Source organism: Haliaeetus albicilla, chromosome 22 (genome assembly GCF_947461875.1).
Source record: "Haliaeetus albicilla chromosome 22, bHalAlb1.1, whole genome shotgun sequence".
Classification (NCBI taxonomy): Eukaryota; Metazoa; Chordata; class Aves; order Accipitriformes; family Accipitridae; genus Haliaeetus; species Haliaeetus albicilla.
This window is the reverse complement of record NC_091504.1, coordinates 20,841,017-20,868,654: the sequence shown is the minus strand read 5'-3', so window position 1 is coordinate 20,868,654 and position 27,638 is coordinate 20,841,017. Positions and strand designations below refer to the sequence as shown.

General features: G+C 47.2%; 1 long non-coding RNA gene across 1 annotated transcript; it reads right to left on the bottom strand.

The window, feature by feature from the left end:
• Positions 1-96: 96 nt before the first annotated feature.
• On the bottom strand, positions 97-26,317 carry LOC138690546 (uncharacterized). The gene is made up of 3 exons (XR_011329345.1): positions 25,400-26,317; positions 21,996-22,081; positions 97-247 (listed from the first exon to the last, which is right to left on the bottom strand). It is a non-coding gene; the product is annotated as an uncharacterized lncRNA (long non-coding RNA).
• Positions 26,318-27,638: the final 1,321 nt, after the last annotated feature.

The window sequence follows — 27,638 nt, the reverse complement described above, 5'->3', positions numbered from 1 at the left end:
AATACATGTAAGTCCCACTCTTCCCCCCACAGGTCTTCTCTGCTTTGCCATTTGAATCAATACAAGCTTTTTAACATATTACCAAAACGGGATGTTTAAAACAGCTTTAGTTGAATCCCTTTGCTGCGGTAAGGGCTTACAGAGAGTTGCTGTTCGGTAACTCTCTCTGGGAATATTCCATCATCTGTTCTTGTACCGTCAGTATTGTCTCAAAGATGCTACAGGTTTATTTTCTGCCTGTGAACCACTCAAGAGATGAAAAAAAGAGATAATCTCTCGTACAAGGTAGCATAGAGGTACATACTATGATGACTGTTATGTAGCTCTCATATGGAGAATGATGACTCACTGTTTCTTATAATAAAATACTCAGGGGAAGCCAGTGAAATGATTAGATTGCATGTGTAAGGGCAAGGCAGCACCTTTTCTCACACCGCGGCAGCAACCGAGCTCACAGGCAGAGGAGGTGGTGAGGGCTGAAAGCAATAAAAAAGGTTCAGGAGGAGACTGGTCACAGCAGAAAAGACCATCAAGGGCTATTAAAAACAATGATGCAATTTCTGGCTTACAGGGCATTGGGTACATAACCTATAACTTCCACTCTTGCTCCTTCTCAGGACACGTCTTACTGGCCACCATTGGGAGCAGGATGCTGGGCTGAGCATCATTTGGTCTATTCAATACCCTTGTTCTTACGTCCCTATGAAACACCCCCTCCACATTAGCCGTTTTAAAGAGGGAGAGCAGGGGATGATTTCAGACCTAGCATAATTTGATCAAGAGTAAAACTTCGCAGGACAGTCATCTGGAGGTAGGACACATTAATGCTGACACAGCGCAGGCTGAGAAATGCTCACGCAGTCACTTGCAGAGTGAGAGCTGAGCAGTCCCAGCGGATGGTGCATGGTGCCCACTCCAGTGCAACGCAACAGAAATAACAGATCCATCCCTCTTCTAATATTCATCAGCCCTCTCGGTGGGTCAGCACCTTCACTGCAACAACCCTGAGCATCCCAGAAAGAAGAATGTCCTCCAAAATGAAACTCCTGCCTGTTGGTATTTTACATATTATGCTTCTTGATGCTGGGATTCAAACTAGGATGGAAGCTGGCTGGTGAGTTATCTGCAACACCAGCAGCCCCCAGCATGGTTGCTGTGTCTGCTCCCGCACTTTTCCTACCACAGCACATCCCATACACAAACACCTGAGCTCTCCTGACTTGAAATATCTAAAAGAATGGGGAGAGCACAGGAGTTGCCTGGGTTTCCAGCGCCTTGTGATGCCCCTGTTGTAAAGAACCAGAGAACTAACAGTGCGAATTTTCTAGGAAAAAATCAGCACAGCTCAGTTTACCTTTGTGATTATATTCAGCATGAAAATAAATCACTGGCGGCTGCTAGAAGAACAAATAAAAGAGCAGCTATGAGCAGGTACAACCAAAGAGATCGCTGGAGCCCTCTGGGAAAGTCAGCCTCCAGGTAAGTACTGCTTGCCTGGCAGATATGGGGATCATAGAAGACTTTCCCAAACTTTCTGGGAATGAATGACTACTGGTTAGGTCAGCCCCAGGAGCACAGGAATTGCAGTAGTTGCCTTCTCTGCCTGCTAAACATCTTTAGGCAAAGTCCCAGGGCTCAGAACTGACACAACGCAACTGTAAAGTCTCATGCAACTGCCCACCCCCAAGCTTCCCTGCCAGCCCATGACAAAGGATCCTGGCTGCCCTGATTTAGGGATTTTTTCACTCTTAGCTTGAAACAACTTGGAAAACCTGGTCTGGGGCAGAGGAGGAGCCACACTAGGATAAGTGCCCGATCTGGAGAGGGAAGGATGTTGCTTTCTACCTTCCCACTTTCTACCTTCCCACTCACTAAAGATTGTGAGGCAGTCATATAATTCAAATCTTTCATTAATATTTTATTCAAATAATAATTTTAAAATATTTCAGCAATAAAGATAGATGCAGCGCTTGCAAAGAACATTTTTCCAAGTGAGGAATCTACACCAGAGTTTTCCTGTTTGGTGTCTCTTGCTGATTGCAAGAAACCCCCTGAAGAAATCAGTGCCTGAGCACACTGGTAAAGAGCTGGCTCAGGACTGCCAGAGCAGGGGCACTGATTGCCTTGTGATTATCCTCACCACACGGGGAAGGAGAAGTCTCATGGAGCTGCAATGTGACCTTTGATTTTAAATGTTTTCTATGTCCAACCTTTTCCCTCTTACCTCATTGCACCCTAAGACAGCTGGTTTATATTGCAAACTGGAGGGGAAATTACCCGAGGAGACTTTATTTTTAAAAACACACATGAAATATTTCCACACCTGAAAGATCCAGAAATTAACAGCTTGTCCCCATATGCCTTACCCCTGCTTCTGTGAGTTTTTATGATAACAGACAGATACTGTGGGGCACAAAATGCTGTGTGGACTACAGGATAAAGTCACCAAACTTTAGTCATTCCTTAATCAGGCAGGCGTTTCCCAGCCGCAGCACTCTGCCAGGCTCTCTGGGTCCAATTTGCAGAGAAGTGAGCAGTCAGCACTGCTGACGGGCTGGCTCTTGCTGTCCTGGCTGCCTGGCAGCTTGGCCTTCCCCTGCCCCTGCAAGAGCTGGCTGTTTGGTGCCTGGCCAAGCTGAGTCTCTCAGCTCCGTACCGCCAAACACCAAGGACGATGTCCTCGAGCAGAGCCACTGAGGAGGATTCCCAGGCTGGCTCCTGTGCTCCATGAAACAGGCTTGGCCGCAGCCCGGAGATCTGTTGCATTTGGCCGGTGCAGGCTGGGGAGATTGAACTAATCTCATTTCCAATCACTGCAGCGAGGCCGAACTTGCGGAAAGCGGCTGCGAGGATTTGCCGACCATGAGCCGGTGATGCTCCAGCATCTCTGGGTGGCTGCATGGACATGCTGCTACCCCAGGTGTCGCATAGTCTTTGCCTTTCTTTGTTTTCCACTTGAGGTGTTTTCAGTCAACCCCTGCTCTCCTCTCCTCAGCCATTCACCACGAGAATGGAGCTGCTGAATTAAAGAGCTGTATGAATGAGTCTTTAGGCAGATGTATTCCATTACCAGGTGCTCACAAGTCATGAGCTGCTATTTCTCGGTGTGAGGAAGGAAAATGTGGCAAAACATTCAGGAAATAAGCTAAAAAGTAAAAAGGGGATTGAAAGAAAATCCAGACAGTGAAATAGAACCATCTTAAGGCAATTACTGGGGAAGAAATAGAGCTGCCAAGGATATTAAAGCTGTCACACACCTGCTAATCTCTTCTGATAAAGGTCTGACTGGCTAAACTAATAACACTATTAAATCTGCAGCAATCATTACCAGAGGCAGCCCAAGGATCTCACAAAGCCATGTGCCTGGAGGAAGACCATTTCCAGCACGAACGTGCACAACCAGCAGCAGGTAAGTGGTACCTGCACCTGAGATGTCAGCGTAATTGCTGAGTGGCTGTGTAACCTCCCTAATTACCTCCCTCAGCTGAGAACTGAACCCGGATTTCCTAAGGCTCCATCCAGCACTTCTGCTTTTTCAGACTGTTATTCTGGGCTCTGGATAGCATGGGAGAAAACAAGGCGTTCCTGCATAGCCTTGCAGTGCGGGTCAGTATTTGGAGTGGGCTGGCTCATAAAGTCTCCACGAAGCATGGGATGTTCTCCTTCAAAAGCTAACGACATAACACGGCCTCTGGCAGAAATGCATCAAGAAAAAGATATGAAATGAGAAAAGTATCAAAAATCCTCCTTCTAAATCTTCGTGGCAGGGGCAAAGCTGCAGTCCACTCCTCTGCGAGCAGGAGGAGAAATAGGCTGGGGTGGGACGAGCAGCCCCATGAGGTCCACGTGGTGACCCTGGCACATCAGGGAGGAGGTGCAGGGGTACATTCATGCAGCAACATGAAAGGATGATCAAGAGTTTGTGCAAAAACATTTTTGATGCCATCGCTCCAGCACGGTTCCCGAGTGCCCGGCGAGGCGGTGGGGACGGTGCCTCACCTGGGCAGGAGAGTGTGCCCAGGTTATCTGCTGTCTGAAGGCATGCAGATCCTGCTTCTCTTTCATTCCCTCTCCACAACTGTTGACTTCGGCTGTTTCTTCTTATTTATACCAGCAGGATAGTAAACTGAAGCCCACAGTGAATGAAATACTGTCAAGGTGAGGCTGCTACCACAGCAGCTGCTGTAATTCCATTGACTTAATGGATCTACCCCTAATTTACAAGTCAGAGCTGGATCCAGCACCAGAGGCCGAGTACAAAGGTGTCATTTTTATATAGTCAAATTTATATCTGAAATAAATACCACATTAGATCTTTCCAAGAGGTCTGAGCTGCATCGTATTCATTTTTCTCCCTGCAGAAAGGTGAATTTCTCACTAATGTTTTCAGGTTACCTTCAAGTCTCAAGGTTGGATATTTTTCAGCCATCTGCTTGTTCCACACAGATCCTCAGGGGCCCAAAGAGGCAACTATATTCTCCAGGGAGTCCTCCAGCAATTTGCTGCGAGGAGTATTAAGCCCCTTCCTGAGGCTGCCATTTGCCGGGAACAACGCAGCAGCCTGATGATGTGCAGCCTCTTGCAGTGAAAATTAAGATAATGAGGAATAAATAGGTTTCCATCTATATGGGCTTTTCTTGTATACTTCAGAAATAAAGAATACTTACATGTAAGTATACTTCCCAGCCAATAATGGTATAGGCATATCAAGTTCAAAACTTGGTCCCTCCAAAAATCAGTGAATATCTGTGTGACCACAGGCTGTGAACGGAAATTTATGGCTTAACCAATATCACGTCAAACAGGACCAACTGTGGGGAGTGAAATGGATCTACACAGACACAGGTCCCAGAAGAAAAACACATTTACAGCAGCCACATGTCCGCATCTGCAAGTACAGTGCAGGAAGGCTGTGTCGGGTGGGAAAGTCTTTGCTCTCAAGTAAAATAACAAAATACTCTTGATCTCATGTCCCCAGTTCCCTTCCTGAAGTCCAGGCAGGACAGCCCAGAAGGCAGAAAGCTGCCAAAATTGTCATGGAAACACTGAAGCTTTTCTTCCTGCCAGAACTGGAAGGCAGAACTCCTAGCAACAGCAAATTCTTTCCCTAGTCTTTTGGTCCATCAAGCAAAAAGTGAAACTTGGGAAAATGGGGAGCAGTGATGGGTGCAGGGGTCTTGGCAGTGGTAACGGAGCAGCTCCCCTTCCTCCATGCCCACTGCCAAGGGAAGCCAAGAGACACACTGCCAGGACACAGGGAAAGCTCCTCGCTCCAGGTTCGGTTGGCTGCGAGGGTACAATGCAACCTGACAGCAAGACCTTAAATTTCTTAACTGCAGACTTGAAGCTGTTAAAAAAACGCAGGCAACCAGTGGCATTCATTGCTGCCTGCTGTTGTAGCACAGAATTATGGCCCATAACCCATAGACTCTTCTGATGTTGGCAACTGGAAGTGACTGGAGGAAATCCTCAGGGCATGGCACTTTCTGATGAAGGTCCATATCCTGCCCTGTGGGAGCAGAGTTGTGGTGAGAAGAACTCAAAAGGAGTGAGAAAGAGAAAAGTAGCATTTCATTTTTGCTGATAAGCCTGAGCGTGTTTGGTCAAGCAGCCTTTGCCCATGGGAAATGTTTTGATAGATTATTGTTGGGTTTTTTTCCCCAAGTCCTTTCTCAACTGTGAGAAAAGTTAAGCATTTTTTTATTCTTCTTCTTCCTTGGCGTTCTGTGCTGGAATAAGAGAAATCTGCAAATAAAGGGATGAGATTATGGAGTGTGACCCTGAAGAAAGAGCTGGATACAGAGCTGAAAACAGCATAGACTGTGAAGCAGCAAGAAAAAACCATAAATTAAGTAACCTTAGGTGAGCACACGTCTGTACCTCCGCTGCTAGTAGGAGCTGCTTCAAGAACCACATAGCCAACATGGGGACTACATGAATTTGTCTCATTCTATTATGCCTCTTCCCTTAGTACGTGATGGTCAGCCATCCACCCAGGGGAAGGGGAGGACGACTGCCTTTGGCAGTCCCTGCTGTCCTTTCCATGGTCCCCTCAAATGGAAAATGCCAAGCAACTCTCTCCATGCCTCCCTTGTGCCACCGCATGAGCTGGGACTTGACTTCCCTCCTGCCATCCCCGAGGAGATGCCGGGAGTCTGATCCCACAGGCTCCACATCCCAAGGTTTTGGTCCAGGAGAGGACGGGCTGGAGCCCTGGAGTACAGACTCTGTTGCAAGGACTGAGTCCTCAAAGGAAATGCTATCTGCATACATTTGAAAGCATGGTTATTTAATTTGTCCTTTCTTTGCTCCTATTTTTATTGCTAGCTGTTTAAATTATACAAATGAGGTTTTCTCTTGTCTCGTCCCCAGAGACTCAATGCATTAAACAAAATATTAAAATATACTCATAATCACGGAAACTCTCTCATATATATTTATAATCTTTGAACTACTGGCATAAATGCAGAAGTGGTTTCTATGTGCTTATGTCTTCTCACTCCTTCTATATCCAAAATACACAGCACACAAAAGATAAACACATTCAAACTACCCAGCCATTAACACATCTGCCATCCAGAAACAAATGCAAGGAACAAATTTACAAGGAAAAGCCAGTGAAGGAGACAAACACAATTACGGTGACGTGTCTCCACCGCTGTCTGATCATTAAGGACAATGATAAGAGAATTAAGTGTCATTCCAAAGACTCTGGCTACTTTGGGGCTGTTTCCAATATGAGAAGCACTAAGCAGAGAAAAAGTGTAAGGCAGAAAACCCACAGTGACCCAGGGCAAACAGGCTGGCTTGTTACCTGCGTGTGGTGCAGGAGCCCCACAGAAATAGTGGGGGGACAACCGGTAAAGAAGGCAGGAGTTAGCCCATATTTTCAATGGTTGCACCCCAAATTTTCATTTCCCATTTTCAGAGAGAAACAAGACACCAAGAGCAGCCCTCAGCCACGCTCTGCAGGAGAGGGGGGGTAGGAAAGGATGAAGGTGCTCAGTACCTCTCAGCACCAGCAGATAGTCAAGCCTGGTGTATCTAATCAAGGAGCCAGCCTCTTCCTTGTGCTCCAAGCACCAAAACACAAACACACGGCTCAGCTGGGGCATCTTTGCACCCCAGGAACAGCCCCAACACTGTACAGCTTTCCTTCTAAGCTCTTTGAATTTTAAGGCAGGAGCTGCTCTCCAGCATGCTGGCTCGATAATCTGACTTATTAGGAAGCCCTCAGCCTCCAGTTTCCATTTTGTACTGATGCTTTGTGCTGCTAAAGTGCCTGTTTGTAGGTGGTCAGCTGTCTGCTTGATTTGTGAGCACCCCTGAACCGCTCACAAATTCAATCAACCACCCTTGCGGGAATCACTCCCACAGCTGCACAAAATTCGAGGGACGTTACAAGGAATGGCCAGTCATGAAAAGCTGACCTTCAGCATCAATAACTAATGTTGCTAAAGCTGACTCCTTAGATGTCAGGAAAACTGACTGCTGCTCCCCATAAGATGCATTGATGCCAAGTGCACCTTGAGCGCATATTAGTAATAAGTTACTCTACGTACCTCTCAGTTTCTTCAATCAAAAAGCTATCACCCTCCTCCCTTCCCCATGGCAACCAGGGTTTAGTAATCACCTCATCACCTATTCCAAATTGAGGCTGAAATACATGTTCCCAAAGACTGAAAGCTTCAGTCTTTATTAAACTGCAAATATTTGTTACTCGCTCAGACAAAGCATCTTCCAGTCTGCATGGGGATAAATGTTCCCTTCTCTGATTTGAAGTATGGTGGGATGGGAAGGGCAGAGAAGGTAAATATTTAAACAGCCTGCTAAAGGAAAGCCATGCTTTGAGACCCAGAAAACCCAAATGCTCCACAGGTGAAACTTCCAACAAAAAAAGCCAACAAAGGATCAGAAATGAAGTATTGTGTTTTGGCCACAGGGAAGCCTTCTCTCATATCTTCTTTTCTGCCTTTTGCAGACAAGCTGACAGCCTGAATTATCAAAGCGTTTGTGCTGCACAGAAGGTATTCTCATTCTGGGGCTGATGCAGCAGAAGATATCTAAGCCAGAAATGGAGGTCACCATTTGTTTCTTTGCTGTCAGCTCTGGTTACGAGAAATTAGCTGCTACGACTTCCAGCCTGGCCAGAGATAAAACCAACGGTGGATCTCTCAGCGGTTGCAAATATGCTTCTAAGGAGTCTGAAAATGGAGACCTAAGACTCTCGTCAAGATGTGACTGAGGATGCTGAGCACTCACTCACAAAATTGCTTCTCCAGAACCACGTGCTTCATAGAGTTTTTCTAAGAGTAGCTTCTAGCCCAATACAAAATCTGAGCACTGAATTTTACTCAAAAACCTTGAAAAGCCAGTGAAATTATAGAAATTTAAAAATGAATGATCACAATTTGGGCTTATTTTCCTAAATATTTATACAGTAAAAATGATGCTAATTAGATGGCCTGAGGAAAATAGGGATCATTTAAAGGTATAAATGCTTTCTGGGGTCATATTCAAGACCTGGGGAAAAAACTCTTTATAGAGGGGAAGGAAGGAATTCTGCTGGATCATGACATGTGCAGTCCTTGAAGCAAACATAAATAGCCTCCGATAAGAACCCGCTCGAACAAATGTGCTACATGGTGGCACCATCTACTGGGTGTCAACAGAAAGAGCTGAGAAGTGGTGGAGTTGAAATCGGAGTCATTTGTGGTATCGGACAGACACAAGTGAATGCAGAACAGGGTCGGACTGTAACGTTGGACTGTCAACATGCAAGATGCACAAAAGCATCTGCAAAATCCAGAAGAGCTACTGGCTCCATCTCACAGAGTCTTCTGCAAACAGACAAGAGACCCTCTTCCACAGGTTCTTTCTTTCTGTAGTCTTCAAATAAAATAGCAAAGTAGGATACATGTATTTTCTTTCCGGTGAGAACACATGAACAGCATGCTAGCTTTTAACTAGGAAACGCTGTGTGCACATTTCTCCTCCTACATCCAAGAAACATAAACCTAAATCCAACAGAAATTTTAGGTAACTGCTTTTGAACTAGTTCTCTTTCAATCCACACATTGGAAAGGGTGTAGAGCCAATTCAGAAGAAGGGTCTAAATTAAAGCATACAGTATACACAACACCTTCATAAAAGCCTCCCTGCTGGACTCGCTCTCAGTTGATGTCACTGGCTTCCAAGCTGCCTAATCCTTGTGCTCTTTGGTGGCTCCAGGCCTCACCTTTGGCATGCATGAAAGCACCCAGCCCCTCCACCATGTCATAGAGGTGGCCACCCATGCCCTTGCTGCCTCACATCCCCAAGGTAAGCACGGATTTCCAACAAAAGTCCTCCTCCCAAGCCCTGATCTCCCAGGCATTCCAGCTCCGCAGGGCATGGAATTCACCTCTGCTCTCTTCAAAGGCAGCTTCGTCAATAGAAGTAGACCTCACAGTATTCTTACAAAGAATGCACAGCCTTAATCTTTTCCTTCCAGGCTTCATAGACTAAATAAAAAATTCCCAAACACTTGCACCTTGCTCCTAGAGAATTATGCACTGTGCTAGTCATTGAGTAAGGTAAAGTTAGAAGCAATCGTAATAAGAAGATGCCAGTTTGGTATTGTCCTCTGTTAAATTGCTTGACACTAATCCAAGTTTTTCACAAGACTGCTTTCGGGTATATGCCTGGAACGTTTGATATCTGGATTTAATCTCCACCATCACAGATTCTGTGGCTCTTGAAGAAGTAATAAACTTCTCCATGACATAGTTGGTCCAGAGATCCTTAAGATTATATGAAATGAATAGAAGTCATGCATTTGCCTAGGTCTGCTGCTCCAAGGCGATACCTCATTAGACTACTGAGGAGCTATTAGTACTTTTATGACCCAGGTCTCCATGGCAGTTGCATGTCACTGTGCCCTAGAGACACTCCAGTGTCCTGATAGTGAATTCTGGGATATCTGAAATGGTGGTTCATTGTATTTTGTCTTGTTCCATCTCCATAGGAAACAGCCCAGGATTCCTAGCCCATCCGTAATTTGCACCATCCAGCCATTCTGTAAGCAACCCAATTTAAAAAGTAATGTCAAATTAAAAATCAGCTTGAAAAGAATCCAGCATTAAAATTACTGAGTCTCTGGACTCTACAAAGAAAGGCCATTAAATTTAATTCCCATGTTTCTGTAACATATAGACAAATTGAGAGGGTTTTTTTTAGAATTCAGCTTTGAAATCTAGTTGATGCCTCAGCAGAATTGCTGCCCTGCATCCCACGCCTGCTCACATCAAGACTACAGCACTGCATCTCAAGGAAAAAAAGGGGATTTCCACAGGGATTTGTGATGAAACAGGATACAAGTTGTTGATGGTCTTTATGATGACCTGATGAGATACTGGAATCTTCGTTCCATATAAATGGAACTTAAATTATTTATAGGTGAGCTACTTCAACCGCCAATTTTTGCGAGGCGTGAGAAAAGTCTGGATTTCACCACATTTCCCAGCTGGAGATAAAACAATTTGGAAAAGATTTTCTGATGGTGATTTTGAACTGTAGCTTCTTCCCCATGTACCAGCTTGGTGTCTCTCACAGGTCAGAGACATGGATTTTGTTACTTACATCAACTTTCATTTATGGGGAGAAAGGCCTTATCTTTGCTCTGACCTAGGCTCCCCCGATACCTGAGCTTTTAAAGCAAACAGAAAAACTGGATTTTGTATGAGCTTAAAACTTGCAAAACAATTTTAAAAAAACCTGTGCATAGCAATGGTTCTATTTTTGTTCCAGCCATTGATGATGACCATGTTCTGTAATTTCTTATTTCTATTTTTAAGACCATCAGGATACTACTTGAGATGATTCGTGTATCTGCTACAGTGATATTTTTGTACTTTGCTTTTAAGATAAATAGATAGGGGTAAGCTGAACTCCACCGACCTGCATTTTGCAAACTAGAGGAATATAAAGAAGGAGCTTGTGAAAACACTTGCCAAGGATGCTGTTTATCAGTTGCTGCAGAACCACAACAGAACATGGTTTAGTAACATATACTTTATAATACCAATCGATAAAGTAATTGAAATATTTCAGGTACTTCTTTCAGGTTTTTCTTTTCATTAGAAATGAATATTAGACTTTAAACATATTCTTTCAAAACACTTGAGAGTTGCAGCTTTTTTTGAAATGATACAAAGCCCTGAGCCTTCTCCTGTCTTTTCTCAGCCCCTTTGTACGTCTCAGGTTTGTTAGAGCATAGTCCACTTAGAAGCCATTAGTCACCTATTGGCATATTTAGGAGGCTAATAGCTTTGAAAAATCTGATGCTTGTGAGCACAAAGCGTTTGGTCGTATGGGGTGCATGCAGCACCAGATTACTTGGCAGCACAAATACAATGCAGCAGAAGAACATGCAGGCAATTGCCCATCCTTGCTGTTGAGCTACCCACAGGACCCGATGCCGTGATGATGCTAGCTAATGCCAGAGTTGGGCAGCCTGGTCCCCCGGCTAGAGAAGCACCCAGTTTGGATGCCTGTCTCTCCAGGAACATCCTCCAGATGCAGGCAGGATGCTTGTGGGAGGCTTCTTTAGGACAGGACTTTCTCTCCTAAGTCAGCTCCTGGCTAGGAAAAGCACCAAGCCATTGCCCAGGCACTGCGATGTTTGTTCCTCAGCAGTTTCCAAGTGCCATTTTAAGGCTGCGTCTCATAGCAGCAGGAATTCACCTCTGACAGTGGCTCTCCAAGTCCCCCTTTCCCAGTGAAACCTGGTGATGGTGAGAGATGCCAAATCCCCATGCCAGAAGTGGCTGTATGTGCTGCTCATGCCCTGGCTATAGGACATGTGGCAAATGAAAGAGCTGACACATCGACTAATGGACAAATAGGATGCTCTGGCAGGCTGTGCTTATTTTTTATTCTTAAGCTCCATCTCTATCTTCTGCCTCCTCACCCTTTCCACCAAAAGGGCATTTGTCCATCATCTGCAAACTGTCATAGCAATGAGAGAGAGAGAAACCATCTTCGCTTCCCAGCTAATATTATTTGCCTTCCAGGAAGACAGGGAGTTTGTTCTGGTATTGGGTCTGTCTGGGTCAGTAGTGTCGTTGCTCTCCCTTGCTATCTGACAAACATCCTGCTACACACAGACAGGACTCGTCCATCACCAGCATCTCTTCAAGCATCTCCTGTGCAGCAGGGGAACAGCAGTGAGATGTGCTCTTGGCCAGTTGAAAACAAGGCAGAGGGCTTCCTCTTCAGAGCTTCAGCCCCACCATCAGCTCCAGATCTACAACACACTCGGGCAGCAGGCACGAGCTGCTGTCTGAAGGATGAGGGAACCAAGACAGACCCAGACCAATGACTGGTGCAACTTATTTCCTTGCCTGATGTTCTCCCAGCTCATCCCTGTCCTTTCTGCCATTTCTCTTCACATCCAACTCTACCACCCTTTGTCCTACTCATCCCCCAGGTCAGCAGCTCTTTGCTCCTCTCCTTTCTTCACACTTTCCACCACTGCCTTTGCAGAGATGCAAGAGGAATGACAGCAGTGGAACAATTTAAGATTTTGAGGTCTGCTGTCAGAAACGAGATACCAATAAGCGCTGTTGGCTACCAATAAGTCTCACCCACAGAATTCCTGAAATCTAGGCTCCTGCATCACTTTGTCCTCCTAAAATATTTATGCTTTCCTAAAAAAAGTCATCCCCGGTGCTTTTACCTCCACAAGGCCCTAGCTTTGCCCACAGCAGGCTGCCGGCTGAGATTTCCCAGCCGGGCACTAGGTGGCAAAACATCCCGAGAAAGGGAATTTCCTATCTCGGCCCCTTCGGAAGGGGCTGTAGGAGCTTTGGGGTGTTTTTCAAACGCAGCTGAAAATGCAGAATTTGCAAGTCTAAATGCATAGAGCCCAACAGAGACACGAATTAATTTGTATTCCCGTCCTACCTTCAGGTGGAGGTATTTGCGTACGAGCGTCTAAAGCTGTTTCCTTTACCGCTGCTCTCCCGCTGACAGATTGTGGCCATAGTGCTTCAAATATGCAAACAACGGTGCCGGATTAGAGCACAGCCTATCTATTTACAAAGATACACTGACTCCTTGCGATGGGCACGGGAGAAGCAAACGTGCGGCATGTGGTCCATGGACATCCACAAGCTTTTTGCACAGGCAGTAGCACCAGCCTCTCCCTTCAGCATCTCCAAAATGAAGACCGGACCATTTTGGCAGCATGGTTCCCCCACACCTCTCCATGCCATCTTTGACTTTCCCCTCTCCTCCTCCTCCCACATCCCCTTTGGGGTGGAAAAAGTGCAGCTGCTGCGTTCACTAAGGCAAATCCCTGGGAGGGCTGAAAACCAGCCCTGGTTCAGTGGTTGCTCACGGGTAAGTGGAAGATAACCTGGAGATCTGTCCTGTGGGGCACTGGGTGAGGATGCACAAACCCTGTTGCTGTGGCAATGCCACCTCTGTTTTTATGGACCTCCATCCCTTGACTGTGGGGGACAGGAGCACGTGTGGAGGAGAGGACAGACATCACAACCTCCCAAATCTTTCTCCTTTGCCCTGAAGGGTCCCCGGCCCCTGACCCTGAAGGGTTTGTCTCATGAAGGGGAGAGTCCCACTGCTCCTTCTTGCATGTGCACAGGGGTCATCCGAACCACACCCCGAGCCTTACCCCAAATGCATCTCCCACCCAGATCTCTTGGTGGGAATCATGTCTCCTCTCCCCTTTGGTGCCAGAGCCTTGCCCTGGTCTGTAAAATCAGATACAGAAGATTTAGGGCCATGTAAGTGACAGGCCCCAATATTTAACCATTACATTATTGTGCTGCCAGGCTGAACTCTCCTCTTCACCCCAGGACTGGTATCCTTCACTTACCAGCACACTTACCAGATTCTGCCCTGTCCCTCCTATAGCATCCACTGCTTTGGCCAGTTGCAGGGTCCAGAGCAGGTGACTGAAAGCCACTTGCCAAAAAAAAAAGCCAGGTTCTCAGCTCCTTGCCCTCATGATTCCCTGCTGGCAAGTGTCATCTTCTTATTCCACAGTAATCAGCTCCTCGACAGGACTCGGGGACCGAGCAGCCTCAGCTCACAAAGTGGTGTCAGTAATTTCTGCCTTCCTTGCCAAAAGCTCTCCATCCCCCAGCTCTAAAACATCACACACCGTGTTTCACTGTCTGGTGGGTGGGAGCTGGAACAAACCCACAGAAACTTGAGCTCACAAACTGCTTTCTCCTCTTCTTTTAGCTCACAAGATGTCAAATTCTCACCCAGACCTCTCCTGACTCTTTGCACTTCTATAGCTCCTTTGCTCAAAGGCCCCACGGCAATTTAAGGTGCCGATTTTGCAGATCACAGAGGCAATATTGGCCAAAAGGGGTGACACCAGGCAGGGCCCAGGTCTCCAACCCTTGATGCTCTGCACTGCCGGTAGCATCTATAAGCGAAGACATCCCCGCTGCCTCACTCCAGGGAAGCTGGACTGAAAAAACAGCAACCGAGGCCCCTGTCGAGAAGGGGAAGTGGGGGGACTTGGGGGCATGGGGTGCCTGTAGCTCTATCAGGCAGGAGAGTCTCGAGTGGGCACTCTCAGCCTGCATCACACGTCTGGTGGAGGTTTAATCCTACGCGAAGGTATCCGAAAAGGATGCTATGCCAACTCCACAGCCTGGCAAATAGAGGGGAAAACGTATTAAAAGCTACGACTTCTGAGCATGTTCTCTGTCTGGAATCTGCCTGCAAAACAACTCAAATTTCTCAAAGGGATTCATTATTCAAAACTATTTGCTGAATAATTTCTGCGAGTAATTGCAGGTCTGAAGCTTGTCTGCAAACAATTCATTAGGAGCATCCGGGCAGGCAGCTATGACTGTGCTCAGTCTCTGGTCTGTTCCCTGACTGTGTGTGGATAACCCCAGAGTTGGGTGGGAAGGGTAAATAAACTTGTTTACAAAATCAGGACCTTGAAAAAAAATTAAAGAAGTTGTATCAGCTTAAAATTAGCTGCTTCCACCGATGCTTCTAGATGTAACTGTGGCTAGAATAGTCTGGCAGAGGGAACTGGGCATTGGGGGACCGGCCCTGGGCTGCCACATCCCTGCATGTGGTGTGTGGCTCTGTCCTCCAACCGCCCCGATGTCCCCACGGGAGCCGCAAAACTGGTCCCCAAGGCAGGGAGAGGAGCAGGAGATGGGGAAGGAGGAGCTGCCTCCGCCCTCCATCCTTACAGGGCCCTGAACATCAGGGAGAGAGCTGTCTGCTGGAGAAGCGTGTCACAGAACCGCCATCCCTAGAAAATGTCACCACGCAGCACTGACAATTCACGTACACATTTGGAGAAGGAGCAGAGACTCACTGGAAGCGTTTCCACAATTCAGGGCTCAGAAAGTGCACAGTAGCACTGGGCTGGGTACCAAAGTCATCACTCAGGCTATGTTTCCTGCTGAAATCATGAAATAATAGATGTCCAATTAACTGGCAAAGCAAGATGCAAAGAGAAATATTGCTTACAGAGAACTGGCATACTGCCCATGGAGTTATAATAAGAATATTTTATTTGCCTGGGCTTTAGATAACCTATTTCTATTCTCTCTCTTGCTGCTCCTGAGGCTCCTGAGGATATATCAGTTTCTTGGAATAACTTTTCTTCTCCAGCATCTCTAAAGTCCTCTCCCAGCTCCACCAGCTCGACTATAATCTCAAATACTGCTAGACTAAACACAGCCCTAATAGCTGGTGTTAGAGACCAGAGTATCTAACACATTCAAACTGCACAGACTGCAAAACTGAGGCTGTGGTACTCTTCAAAAGGTGCCTGTGTGGGAGCAGGGAAAGAGAACAAGGGCTAGCCTACTTCATCCTTTAAAATAGGCAGAGCAGGCAAAGTTAAAGCAGGAATAGGAAAAGAAGAAAAAAAAAAAAACACCCTAGGAAAAAAATTATTTGGCAGGAAAAAAAGCCTGCTTCACACTGCAGTTTCCTAAGTCAAAATAAAACCAAGGAGGTGCCAATAGGACTAGACAGCTGTCAACTTACCATCGACCTGCCCAGTAAGTTATTAAAATCCAGAGACTATTGCATGCAGAAAATCTTGGGTACAGTGCTCTGGAGCTAATACAAGGCACGTACCACACATCCCTGAAAAACACAACAGGAAAGGATCCAACTGCAGCACACTAAACTACCAAATGTGCATGACTTAGATTAAGGATAACTAGCATAAACTAAAACCTCTGTACAAGGTGTCCAGCAAAATAAGATTTTTAATGGGTCAATACCTCCCTACAGGCGCTGCAGCAGTAACCTGATTGTTCGCTTAACTTGCCATGTAACCACAGCCTGGGGTAGTAAATAACTGAAACCATTTCATTGTTGCAGCCATTAACCTAAAATGTGTTTTCTGTAATTCTCTGTATCTGTCTGGCGTTTCATTTCCGAATCCTTAGAAACAACTTAGCAGTTGTAACCTCAGGAAAACTGGAGGCATCAGCAGATAAGTGACTCACTGAAGATCAGAGGGTGACCCAGTTGCAGAACTAAGAATGGAAAACCCTTCACCTCGACCTCTTAGTCATATATCCCAGCCCTTGGATACAGCTGCATTCCTGGTGCTCTCTGCTCTTGGGAAAGGCAATGCAAAGGCAGCTCCAAGACATTCACACACAGGAATTTATTTGTATTAAACTGCTATTGAAACAGTCCAGAAATGTGACCTGTCAATTCTGTTTCCTTCTTCATTCTTTTTTATTCTTAATTCTTTTTTCCTTCTTTTCTTAAAAGAAATATTTTATTCTTAAAATTCTTTTATTCTTCCTTCCAAAATTTTTATTCTTAAATAAAAATCTCTCTGTATTTGCAGAGAGAAAATTCCCTGGAGAAAAACAGGAGGTATGTCCCTAGTGGGAAGGGAGCTCTTAAAATCACCTGCCCATTAATCCCTTCGCTGCTGGTGATTTCCACTCTCCTGGAGTACAAGGGTGGGTGGCTGTGTAAATGTCAAAGTGTTAAAAGCCTTGCATCCTTCCAGCCCAAACTCGTGATAAGCCTGTGCTGCACAGCAAAAACCCCACATTGCTGTTACGGCCTCTGGCTGCCCTGCCTGTCCATCAGAAAGCAGGAGCCCGCAGGGGATGGGGCTGACCTTGCACGGGTACAAATCCCAGAGCTGACCTCCCCTGCAGCCTGGCCCGAGACCTTGCACGTGTGCTAATCTCCCTCCATGTCCCTAGCAAGGGGTGAAGGGAAAAGGCTCTCTGTCCATCACCCCAGCTCTTTTCTGTTTCTTTTCTTTTTGTTTCTGAAACAAAAAGCCTAAGAATTAGCATTTTCCCAGACATAGGGAATGAAGTCCCATTGACGTGAGTCAAGACACCTAAAGATTTGATGCAGCTAATCCTGGGTTTTTCTTCCCCTTCTGTGCCACAGTGTGTTTAGGAAGGCACAGAAGCTATGTGCCAGGTGGTGGCTGCATTTGCTGAAGAATACAGCTTTACCTTCCCATAAATTCAACCCCAGTTGCTTATGCCAATGCCATGATCCTAAAGGCAGTTTTACAGCACACGAGGCAAAACCATCTCCAGGCTAAGTGCAGAAGTAGAAATGGTATAGCTGTGATAGAGCTCCGAGCCAGAAAAATCCTGCTGAGGAGCTAATTTCAGCTCCATCACTTTTGGGATGGAGCCAGTCGGCACTACAGTGGGCTCTGCAGACACAGCCGCCCACTCCGAGCTGCTCCAGAGACCTTGGAGGGATTGATGTGAGCTCGGGATTTTACTCTGTGAAGTGATGACAGAGTGAGAAGGAAAACACAGGACGCGACTGTGGAGCGGAAGACTTTTCCTCTCTGACAGCACCGTTCTGGGAGCCCAGCAAAGCCCCAGTTCTCACCAGTGGAAGTCTGGTGCAGGTGCAAAAAAGCAATCAAGTAACCGAAAACACAATGAGACAGCCTTTTCCTGCCTTTTCTTGACCTCATCTTTTCTCAAACCAAACACTGCTGTTCTTTCAGGGGGGAAATATCCCCCGTTGCTTTTGACCAAACAAGAAAAGAAGAAAAACAAATCCAAATCCAGCTCATGCTATCTCTGAGTAACTGTCTAAAAAGGGCTGAGTAGAGCAATGTCTCGGCGCCACGCTGTCAAGCCTTGCAGCTGCGGGTCAGTGAGCTGCAGTAGCACAATGGCCTCAGAAATGCCTTGCCAGGATCAGGCTCACCAAGCCAAACATGTGTAGTTTCCCCATTTTCACTGGGAAGGCACCAAATGAGATCCTCAAGGCAAATATGTAAGGTCTTACTCCGGGAAGGAAGAAGATCAGGAGATGAGAGAAAAACCAGGTTGTCTCCAGTGCCTTGCCCACATGTTGGTCCTTTAGCAGCATATTAACTCCATCCTGATGGGATTCCTCCTGCCATTGCTCTCGACTCCCAGTGCTACACAGGTCTACAGAACGGCCAAGAAAGGATCCTACAGAAAGACTTTGCTTGTGGACATCTGAGTGGCATCACAGTCTCTCTAGTGTGGTAACAGGCGTGTCCAAAGCAAACACCGGCAAAAAAACTGCAACAAAAATAAAGAAAATTTCAAACTCAGAGTTAAGAACAAAGCAGCCAATTGCCGTGTGTTCTCGCACTAAACGGCATCACTGCAAGGAGCAAGTCAGAATATTTTAACCAAAATGTTCCAGCAAAGAATTTGTTTCTGGCAACTAAGCTGTATTGGAAATTTCCTTCCAATCAGCACAGCCAGAAAAAAAGCTAACACTGACAACAGCAACCTAATCTATACTGAAACCTTTTTCCTGTATATTGGAGGAAAAAAAACAAAAAAAAAAGAAAAAAAAACCCAAACAAACAACTAAACGTGTCCCTAGTTGTCTTTTTAGCCTAAACTGACAAACTCAAGAGCTAGATTTCAGCTAGCATCTCAATTCCAAAGGCAAACTTTGAAAGCAGGCTGTTTTCCTATTACAAATAAAATGAAAAGCATTACTCCCAAACCTGCAGACTTTCCAAAAGTCAGGAATTGCATCCAAGCATACTGACCTTTTGCTAAGCTCTAAAAAATGTAATAAATGCAAAGTGCAACAGCATCTGGAACCTGCCCCGACATCTTGAATTCACATTCTCACTTGCTGATGAAAGACATTTTGCATCTTATTTTAAACAGATTTTCTCCCAGAAATCATGTCGTAGCCTGGAGCCATGACTGCGCTGGGGGACCTGGTCCCAATTCAACCCAGTTTTGGTACATGAATTGGACCTCACCATGCAGCTACTCTGCCTCTACCTGGTGCTGTGGGGTAGAACAGAAACAGGGTTTGTCCTGATCTTACAAAGGGCTTTTGTTTTCAGGCTGGCTCCTAGCACCCTCACTTGCCCCAGGAAAATCTGTGTATATGATGCAAAATCAATGTGAGAATTGCCTTGATTGAGTAGTACCTGTGGAATAATGCTACAAGTTTTACTGTCCACCATACACTATACTCTTTCTTCTGTTGCAGCTGGCAGGTCTTCGAAGGAAACCTGATGCTATTTTGAGAAGCCAAGAAATCCAGAAAGCTCAGATTTGAGGCATCTAAATGAGAAGAGGAAAAACCAACATGATCCCGATTCCATCATTTTGAAGGAGGGATTAGCTTCCAGCACCTTGTCATGGTTTAAGTCCAGCTGGCAACAAAGCACCACGAAGCCGCTCGCTCACTCCTCCCCCCCAGCCCTGGTGGGATGATGAGGAGAAAATATAAAAAAACACTCATGGGTCGAGACAAGGACAGGGAGGGATCACTCACCACTTATAGGCACGGGCAAATGACAGGCTCAACTTGGGGAAAAAACAAAATCAATTTAATTTACTACCAATCAAATCAAAACAAGGATAATGGGAAATAAAACCAAATCTTAAAACACCTTTCCCCCTCCTTCCTGGCTCATCTTCACTCCCAAATTCTCTCCCTCCTCCTCCCCAGCAGTGCAGGGGGACGGAGAATGAGGGTTGGGGTCAGTTCATCACACGTTGTCTCTGCCGCTCCTTCCTCCTCAGGGGGAGGACTCCTCACTTTTCCCCTGCTCCACTGTGGGGTCCCTCCCGTGGGAGACAGTCCTCCACGAACTTCTCCAACGTGGGTCCTTTCCATGGGCTGCGGTCCTTCAGGCACAGGCTGCTCCAGCGCAGGCTTTCTCACGGAGTCACGGCCATCTTCGGGGGCACCTACCTGCTCCACCGTGGACCTCTGTGGGCTGCAGGGGGACAGCCTGCCTCACCATGGTCTTCCTCACGGGCTGCAGGGGAATCTTTGCTCCGGCACCTGGAGCACTTCGTCCACCTCTTTCCTCACTGACCTCGGTATCTGCACAGGGGTTTCCCTCACATTCCAATCTCCTCTCTGCTGCACGTTTCTGTTCATAAATCTGTTCTCCCAGAGGCGCTACCACCTTCGCTGATGGGCTCAGCCTTGGCCAGACTCGGATCCGACTTGGAGCCAGGGAGGCTTCTAGCAGCTTCTCACAGGAGCCACTGCGGCAGCCTCCTTGCCTGCTACCAAAATCCCACCACACAAACCCCAAACACCCCTCTAACCAGGGATTTGCTATAATCCCTGGATCCGCACAGTGAAAACTGGCCAGTGCACACGAGAGCCGTGTCTGCGTGTGCTGGCTTCACTCCTTGGCTGCTAATGGTAACTAAAATGGGAAAAAAGCAAGCAGGCTCAGGGATGTACAGCCAGAGGGATGTCCACAGCCGCTGTCAGAGCCTGACTGTCCCACACCCAACATAACACCCACTTTTGCCTGGTGGTTGCACAGCAGAAGCATCCCCGGGACACCACAGGGGCTTGCTTAGGAGAACTGAAGAACAAAACTGTGTTAATAGGGAGGAGCGACCATCCTAGAAATGACAATCCATTGCAACGTACTAATTGTAAGCACAAAAATGATCTTCTGCATATAGAAAATGGAAGACCATAACTTGCATGTATTTCACCCTATCAAAAACTTACGTGTTTGTTTAAATGTTTCAAATGTGTTCACCTGCCCAGGACTGTGGATGGATTCTGACACATGACTTTACATACACACACATTCACACTCACAATATATGACACAAGTAATCAATAAACACAAGTCTAGGTCATCCTGACCTGATGCAAGAACCTTCATTCAGAAGACCTGCATGCCCAGGCCACTATTGGGTAGCCGTGTTATGCCAAGGTGGGTCCCAACTGTGCACAGCATTACCCAGCACTTGGGAAATGCTTATATACACTCAGTTCATTGATTTCCCATTAGCTAAAGGTCACCGAAGGCTTTGTAAAAAGCTTTATACTCTCAGCATGATCATTCAAGGTGACAAATACTTCTGATTTACCCAAGAGCCAAAATATACAGAGTCTGAAATCAATAAGGCATGCAAAGGCTGAGAGAAAGAAAAACTGGAGACAGACAGAGGTGCCCAACAGCATGTGAAAGGTCATTGGCACCATCTCCCCTGTGCTTCCATCCCCTGTGGACGTTGCCCTGCTTGCAAAGCCCGACAGCTGGTGAAGCTGCAAGCCTTCCTCTCCCAGCGCAGGCAAAGAGCACCTTAGCCCACTGCTACTTTTAGTCTTCCTCTAAATGACTGCTTGTTTGGTCCAAGCCTACAAGTCCCACCACCATTCATGAAGCCACGTCTATTTCAGATAATCTGACCCCACATCGTGTATCAGAACCCCTCGGATTTTGCCCACTGTATTTTGATACGCTTTCACCACTTAATTATTCAATTATTTCTCTTTTCCTCTACTTTGGCCCCTGCTCCCGCCCCTGGAAAAGCAAACAGGGCAGGTCTTCATGCTGCAGCAGACGGCACTTGGCTTCTCAGCAGCCCCTCTTGCTCATCTCAGCCTTTACCCACTCCATAGCATCCCCATTTTTTTTGTAGATACCCTCAACTCCCCCCACCCTTTTTATCCTTCAGAAACACATCCCCAGCCCTGCTCCACTCCCTACTGACCACTCTGTTGGCTGCTGCTGTCTTTTTGACACGTCTTCTTGGCTCTTCTCTGTCCCCCGCACTCCTCCCATGTTTTCCACAGAGACCTGTCCAGGGTCCAAACAAAACAAAGAGTCAATCCTGATGGCATTTTCTTCCATCCATTTTGAATTCCGGCAATGACAGAGAAATAAACACTGAAACTGCAGCTTCTCTGACACAAAATGTGGCTTTGCCAAAGCTGCGTGTGATCCATCTGCCTGGGGGATAAAACATGGGGTTCGTGAAGGCACTGCCTGGTGGGTCAGAAAAAGTCTCCCTCATTTGTTTAACACATGGTTTGGGCACGGCTGGGAGTGTTTTGATACTGGTACAGTCTGACACCCAGATTAGGCATTGTTGGAGGATAAGAACCTGAGACAAAATTACAAACCCCTTCATTAGGTGGAAAGCAAGAGCCCTGCTAACGCTCACTGCCATCTTAGCTGGCTGAGCAACCTCTGCTCAAGGATGCCCAGCATTTTCCAAGATAAAGAAAGACATTGTGTTCGGAGGGATGGCACGCTCTGTGCCTCCGCTGCATCCCGAGCTGCCTGGAAGTCAGCCAGGGACAGAGCAGGACAGCGAGCCGTGACCTCTGTGCATTTCCGTAGCTGGGTTTTGCCCATGGACCCATACAAGACCTTGAGCTCTCTGAAGGGTACGTACTTCTTGAATCAATACAAAGTTTTCATGCCAACAGCTTCCAGACTCACCCTGTGCTAAGAAAATTCTGGATTGAGGCAGTTTTGCATGGTTTTTATTGCCGAATGCTGCAGCCCTGTCTTCCAACACTCCCACCCAAGGCACCGCTCCTCCTGGAGACCTCCAAACCTCCTGTGGACACAGCTCACATCGAAGAAACAAAAAGCCTGCAGAAGGTGATTGCTTCCCATTGAACATCACAACAGCTTTCTCGAGGGGCCTCAAGGGTCAGGTTTGCTCCTGAATTCACCAAGTTTCTGGTGATGGCGAGAGCCCCAACCCTCGCACCCCGCTGCCGGCAAACATTGCCCCCCGCTGCTGGCAGGGGCTGCCCTCCGGGCAGAAACAAGGGACAAAAGAGAAGCTGAGACTGTGACCCAAAGCCTCTCAAGGCAAGGAAACAAGGTCTTCAGGTGGGGCAGCCGGTTTTTCTGAGCATTAAAGAGCAGGAAAGGCCCAAGTTCAAAGGGGTGCAAGTCAGGGTGCCCAAACCCACAGCCAGAGGGTTTTGGTGTGGAAACTTCCCTCCCTCCTTGTCAAGGGTCGGGCTGCTAATCTCACACCTCCCTCCCGACAGGAACCAGCCGCTGCAACTTCTCCACTTCTTAAGTATTTTATTTTAAGCCATCTCTGAATGAGTCAAAACCACAAAAAGCAAAGACAAAGCGGGGCCGGGAGGACATCAGGCCACCGCCGCCAGCCCCACAGGAAGGCAACATGGCACGTCGGGACACTTGAGGGGACACTGGTGGGCCTAGACACAAGGGGACAGGGCGAAGAGACGAAGGAAAAGGAGCTTCATGTCTTGCAGGGAAAAGGCAGCAGGGCCTGATTCCCAGCGCCAGCAGCGAGCCGGCAGGCAGGAGGAGGGGGGGTCACTCACTTTTTCAGTGTATTCACCCCCCCCGCAGTCCAGCCCTTTGCGACCCAAAGGCTGGGCACTACCTGCAACACAGGCTGCACAAATAAAAGCTTTTCTTGAGTGCGACAGCCTGACCGCAGGTTTTGGTTGTGCTTTGCTCAATCGTTTCACGGGGCACCCGGGACAGGAATCGCGGCTGACAGCGGCTGTAAGAGACAGACCCCCGCTGCCGCAGGAGCCAGGCTGGGGGGAGCGGCAGCGGCATTTGTCAGAGCCCAGGAACAGAAAATGGGTTTCAGATGGGCCACTGTGGAGCGGCCACACGGCCCCGGTTCCCCCGGCGCCTCGCACAGACACAGCGACTGCAGCGAGAGGCTCGGCCAGCCCTGCCGCCCGGCCAAGCATCGCTGCCATCCTGGCACGGGGCTCTCCCACAGCACCAAATGCTACCCAGCTCCTGCAAGGGCAAACCTCAGCCTCTGCAGTCCAAGCTAGATCACCAATTTGATTTCAGCAAGGAGAGAGCAGAAGAGCTGCATTATGTCTGCTCCAGACCCAGCGCCTCCTGCTCTCCCCATCCAGCCAGGTATCGATAGCTTTATTAAATTCTGCCTTTTTTTTTTTTTCCCCTTCCTGCCCTTGACTAGAAGGTTTACAAGCAAGACCAGCGTGGGCAAGCCCTTAAATTCAAGCAACACGACTTGCTTGTAAGTCACCACACCCCGCACCCTCCCTGGCATCGTTTCGTACCACAGCCACGCAGCACCCTGCCAAGTCACCGGCTTTCCCCGCAGGCTGCCGCGAAGGTCCAGCTTACATAAGAAGGAACAAACTAGCTTTTCTTCGCCACCCTTTCAATGCTGCCATTCATCTCCTGCCCTCCATCCTCTCAGTGCCACCTTGAGGGATGCAAAACACGCAGCCAAAACACTTCATCTCACACGTTATCCCAGGGCAAATTTTTGTTGTCCATCAGTAACGGGTCTACAATTTTGTCCCCCTAAACCACAAGTGAATAAAAGGGTTAAGGCAAAAACTACTGAGATGCAAAGGTACCCATGTGTTAAGGACAGTGTATGCTGGCAGAGCCATGTCACTGCTCAAAAAGCAAAATGCTCTGAGGCCTGACAGTCCTTCCCCGGAGGACAGAGGGGCTGCAGGGCAAGGTCACACACATCCCACCATAGCGGTGAATCCAGTATCAAACAGAAAGGGACCAAACCTGTTCAATGGTTGTGTAAAGACTTTGGCTCTGACGCTGAGCAAGCACTAAAGCTGGTCTCAGTTCTACCCGGCTGGAAACATCTTGGTCAAACCCCAGGTTATTTTTGTATCTGTGCCTTGGTTCTACCTTGTTAGAGACTCCGTGCTGACTTTGGCCAAGTGGTCAGCCCCAGGGAAAAGCAAGACAGGAGGGGAACAGGACATAACTTTGCAGGCTGAACGTGAAATGACAAAGCCAGGTTTATTCAGACACAAATAGGCCGCTTCAAAGCATTTCTCCACCCCTTATAAAATCAGTACTAGCATCACAACCATCTACACTCCAGGATTTTTAGCCCCCTTCTGACTTCAGGCCAGCACGGATGTATACTGCCTGCCCTTTCCAATCATTCTGTCATTATTTGTCAAATACCAAATTCCAGCTCCTTTAGGAAACCAGGGAGGAAGGAAGCATGGCTGGTTGAACTCTTTGTCCTTCTCTTCCTCCTCCCCCCTCCTACTTTTACTTCATCAGAACAGAGCAAGAAACCCACAAAAAATGCATATTCCTAAAGCCAGAGGCTACGTCCCAGTTCTGGCAACCCAGCGGTCTTACCACAAAGCTCAGCGCAGCCTGGATCCCTTTTGACTTCTTAACAATACATTCGCAGTGGTGGAAGGGTGGGGAAGGAGGGAGAGAAAAGAGCAGCAAGGAACAAGCTGTTTTGAACCCAGAAGCTATCCACTGCTCCATCTGAGCTCTACTGCTCCTCCCGGCAAGTGCTTTGAAGCGTGGCAACGGGAAACGAGGAGAGAGCCAACAGCACCCAGCACGTTGGCTGGGTACGTGTCTACAAATTTTAAAATGTCTTATATGTCAATGAAGGCTGGACTTAACAGGGTGAAAGAAGGAAAGTATAGAAGACAGACCTCTCAGTGGCCTTACACCATCCATATGTTCTCCTGACTGCAGCTCTTAGGGAGGCTGATGGAGCCATTGGGATGCAGGCAGCCTGCAGGCAGCTCACTGAACCTTGCACACGGGGTGTTTTGGACCTTAGCGGGATGCAGGGCAGTATTAGCACATAATGCTGGAATTTACCTCCTTTACACACTTTTCGATGGGAAGAGAGGAGAGAAGTTGGTGTGTTCAAAGTCTCCCCTCTCTAGCCAATGTCCACAAGGGAAAGGAGGGCTTTTCCTTCTACTGCCGTTAAATTACAAGGCAGCCATAAGGAGAGGATATTTTCCCATCACATGGAGCAGCTGCTGTGCAGGATTTGCAGCCATTTTGCACCTTTTCTGCCAATTTCACGACCAGGACCTTGCTACCAAAAATGATGGTCACACTCTGCAACCCCTTCCTCCTCTGCTCTGGATGACTGACTGACTGACAGCTTGTGACCTTGAAAAGATGCTCCTGGGCTCTTGGCTGGGACAAGCCATGGCCATGAATCCCAGGACAACTGTGGTTGAGGAGGCAGCAGCTGGTTTGCAGGGCGAGCTGGCGTCATGGGGGTACACTGGCCAAGCACTGGTCGGGGGTACATTGGTCAAGCACTGGTCAGAGGGGCAGGAAGAGACAGGACCAGATCAAGAGGTGCAGAGGAAACAGCTGGAAGGAAGTTTGCACAGTTATCTGCGCTACGGTCCCAGCCACCCGCCTCTACACATACTAAATATCAATTAAATTTAAATCAAAAGAGAAAAAAATAAACACTTTGTAAAGACAAGAGATGAAAACATCCATGCTGTATCTTTGAAAAGCGAGGTGAACCCCCGCTGAAGAAATGTAAATGTAGCAGGAACCAAGAGACTCCTGGGATTACTCATTACAGGAGACGAGATTTGCAACATCTTTCTGTTTTGCAGCAATTAGCTGGTAACTGGAAAAAAAATTGAGTAGATCAACATTTTTCTATTATTAGTTTTAAATAATGACTCAGACACAGGCACTTCCTTTTTCCCCAAGCTGTAAAGAGCTAAGCACCACAACCCTGATCATGGCTTCAGGCTCATTTAAACTGCAAATATCTCTGCAGAAATTAGAGGAGAATGGTGTGAATACAATGAGAAACAAACCCTTTTTTCCAAGCATAACTACTAGCAATTACCTTTCATTTATAGGTTAAAAAGCTTGATACAGTATATTCACTAGGAAGAGCATGCAATGCCAAGAAGATGTATGTGTACAGAGGTTGGGGAAGCAAGGAGAGAGGGGAAAAGTCACGCCTGCTGATGGCCTCGGACAGAAACAGAGTAAAAGGCCAATATAGAGAAGTCTGCCCAAAACAAGGCTGCCTCCCAAGGCCTGACCCTGGACCTTAATCGCTGATACCATCCACAGCCCAGGGAAATAATTAAGCATTTCAACTCTTTTAGAGCTGCCTGCCCAATCTGCTAAGCAGACAGTTTTTGCAAAGCAAATCAGAGAGAAAAAGAGAAGCAGATTCAGCTGACGAGACACAAAAAGTCTCTTTAAAAGCATTAATTTCCCTTGGGAAGCAGCCCACATGCTCCTAGCACAGTGGGCAACCATCACTCCTGCAGCAGGTCCCGGCAAGGCAGATGATTAAATCTGCATCAATCATTTGGTATAAACAGAAAGGCAGCGGATGAGGATGCAGCGTCACAAGCAGTAGCTGGCACTCTGAAAACAAACCAACTTTGAGTTCACCTTGACACCTGCTTATTGAAAGAAACCTTTTGGATCTTCTTCTTTCAGGGATAAGCATCTGCACCCCTGCCATGTCCCCTTAAAGCATGCACAGGAATGAGGACATAGCACAGTTCTCAAGGGCCCTGCACCGTACGCAGCAGTGACCAGGCCACAGAGCAGCGTACCACCTCCCCGT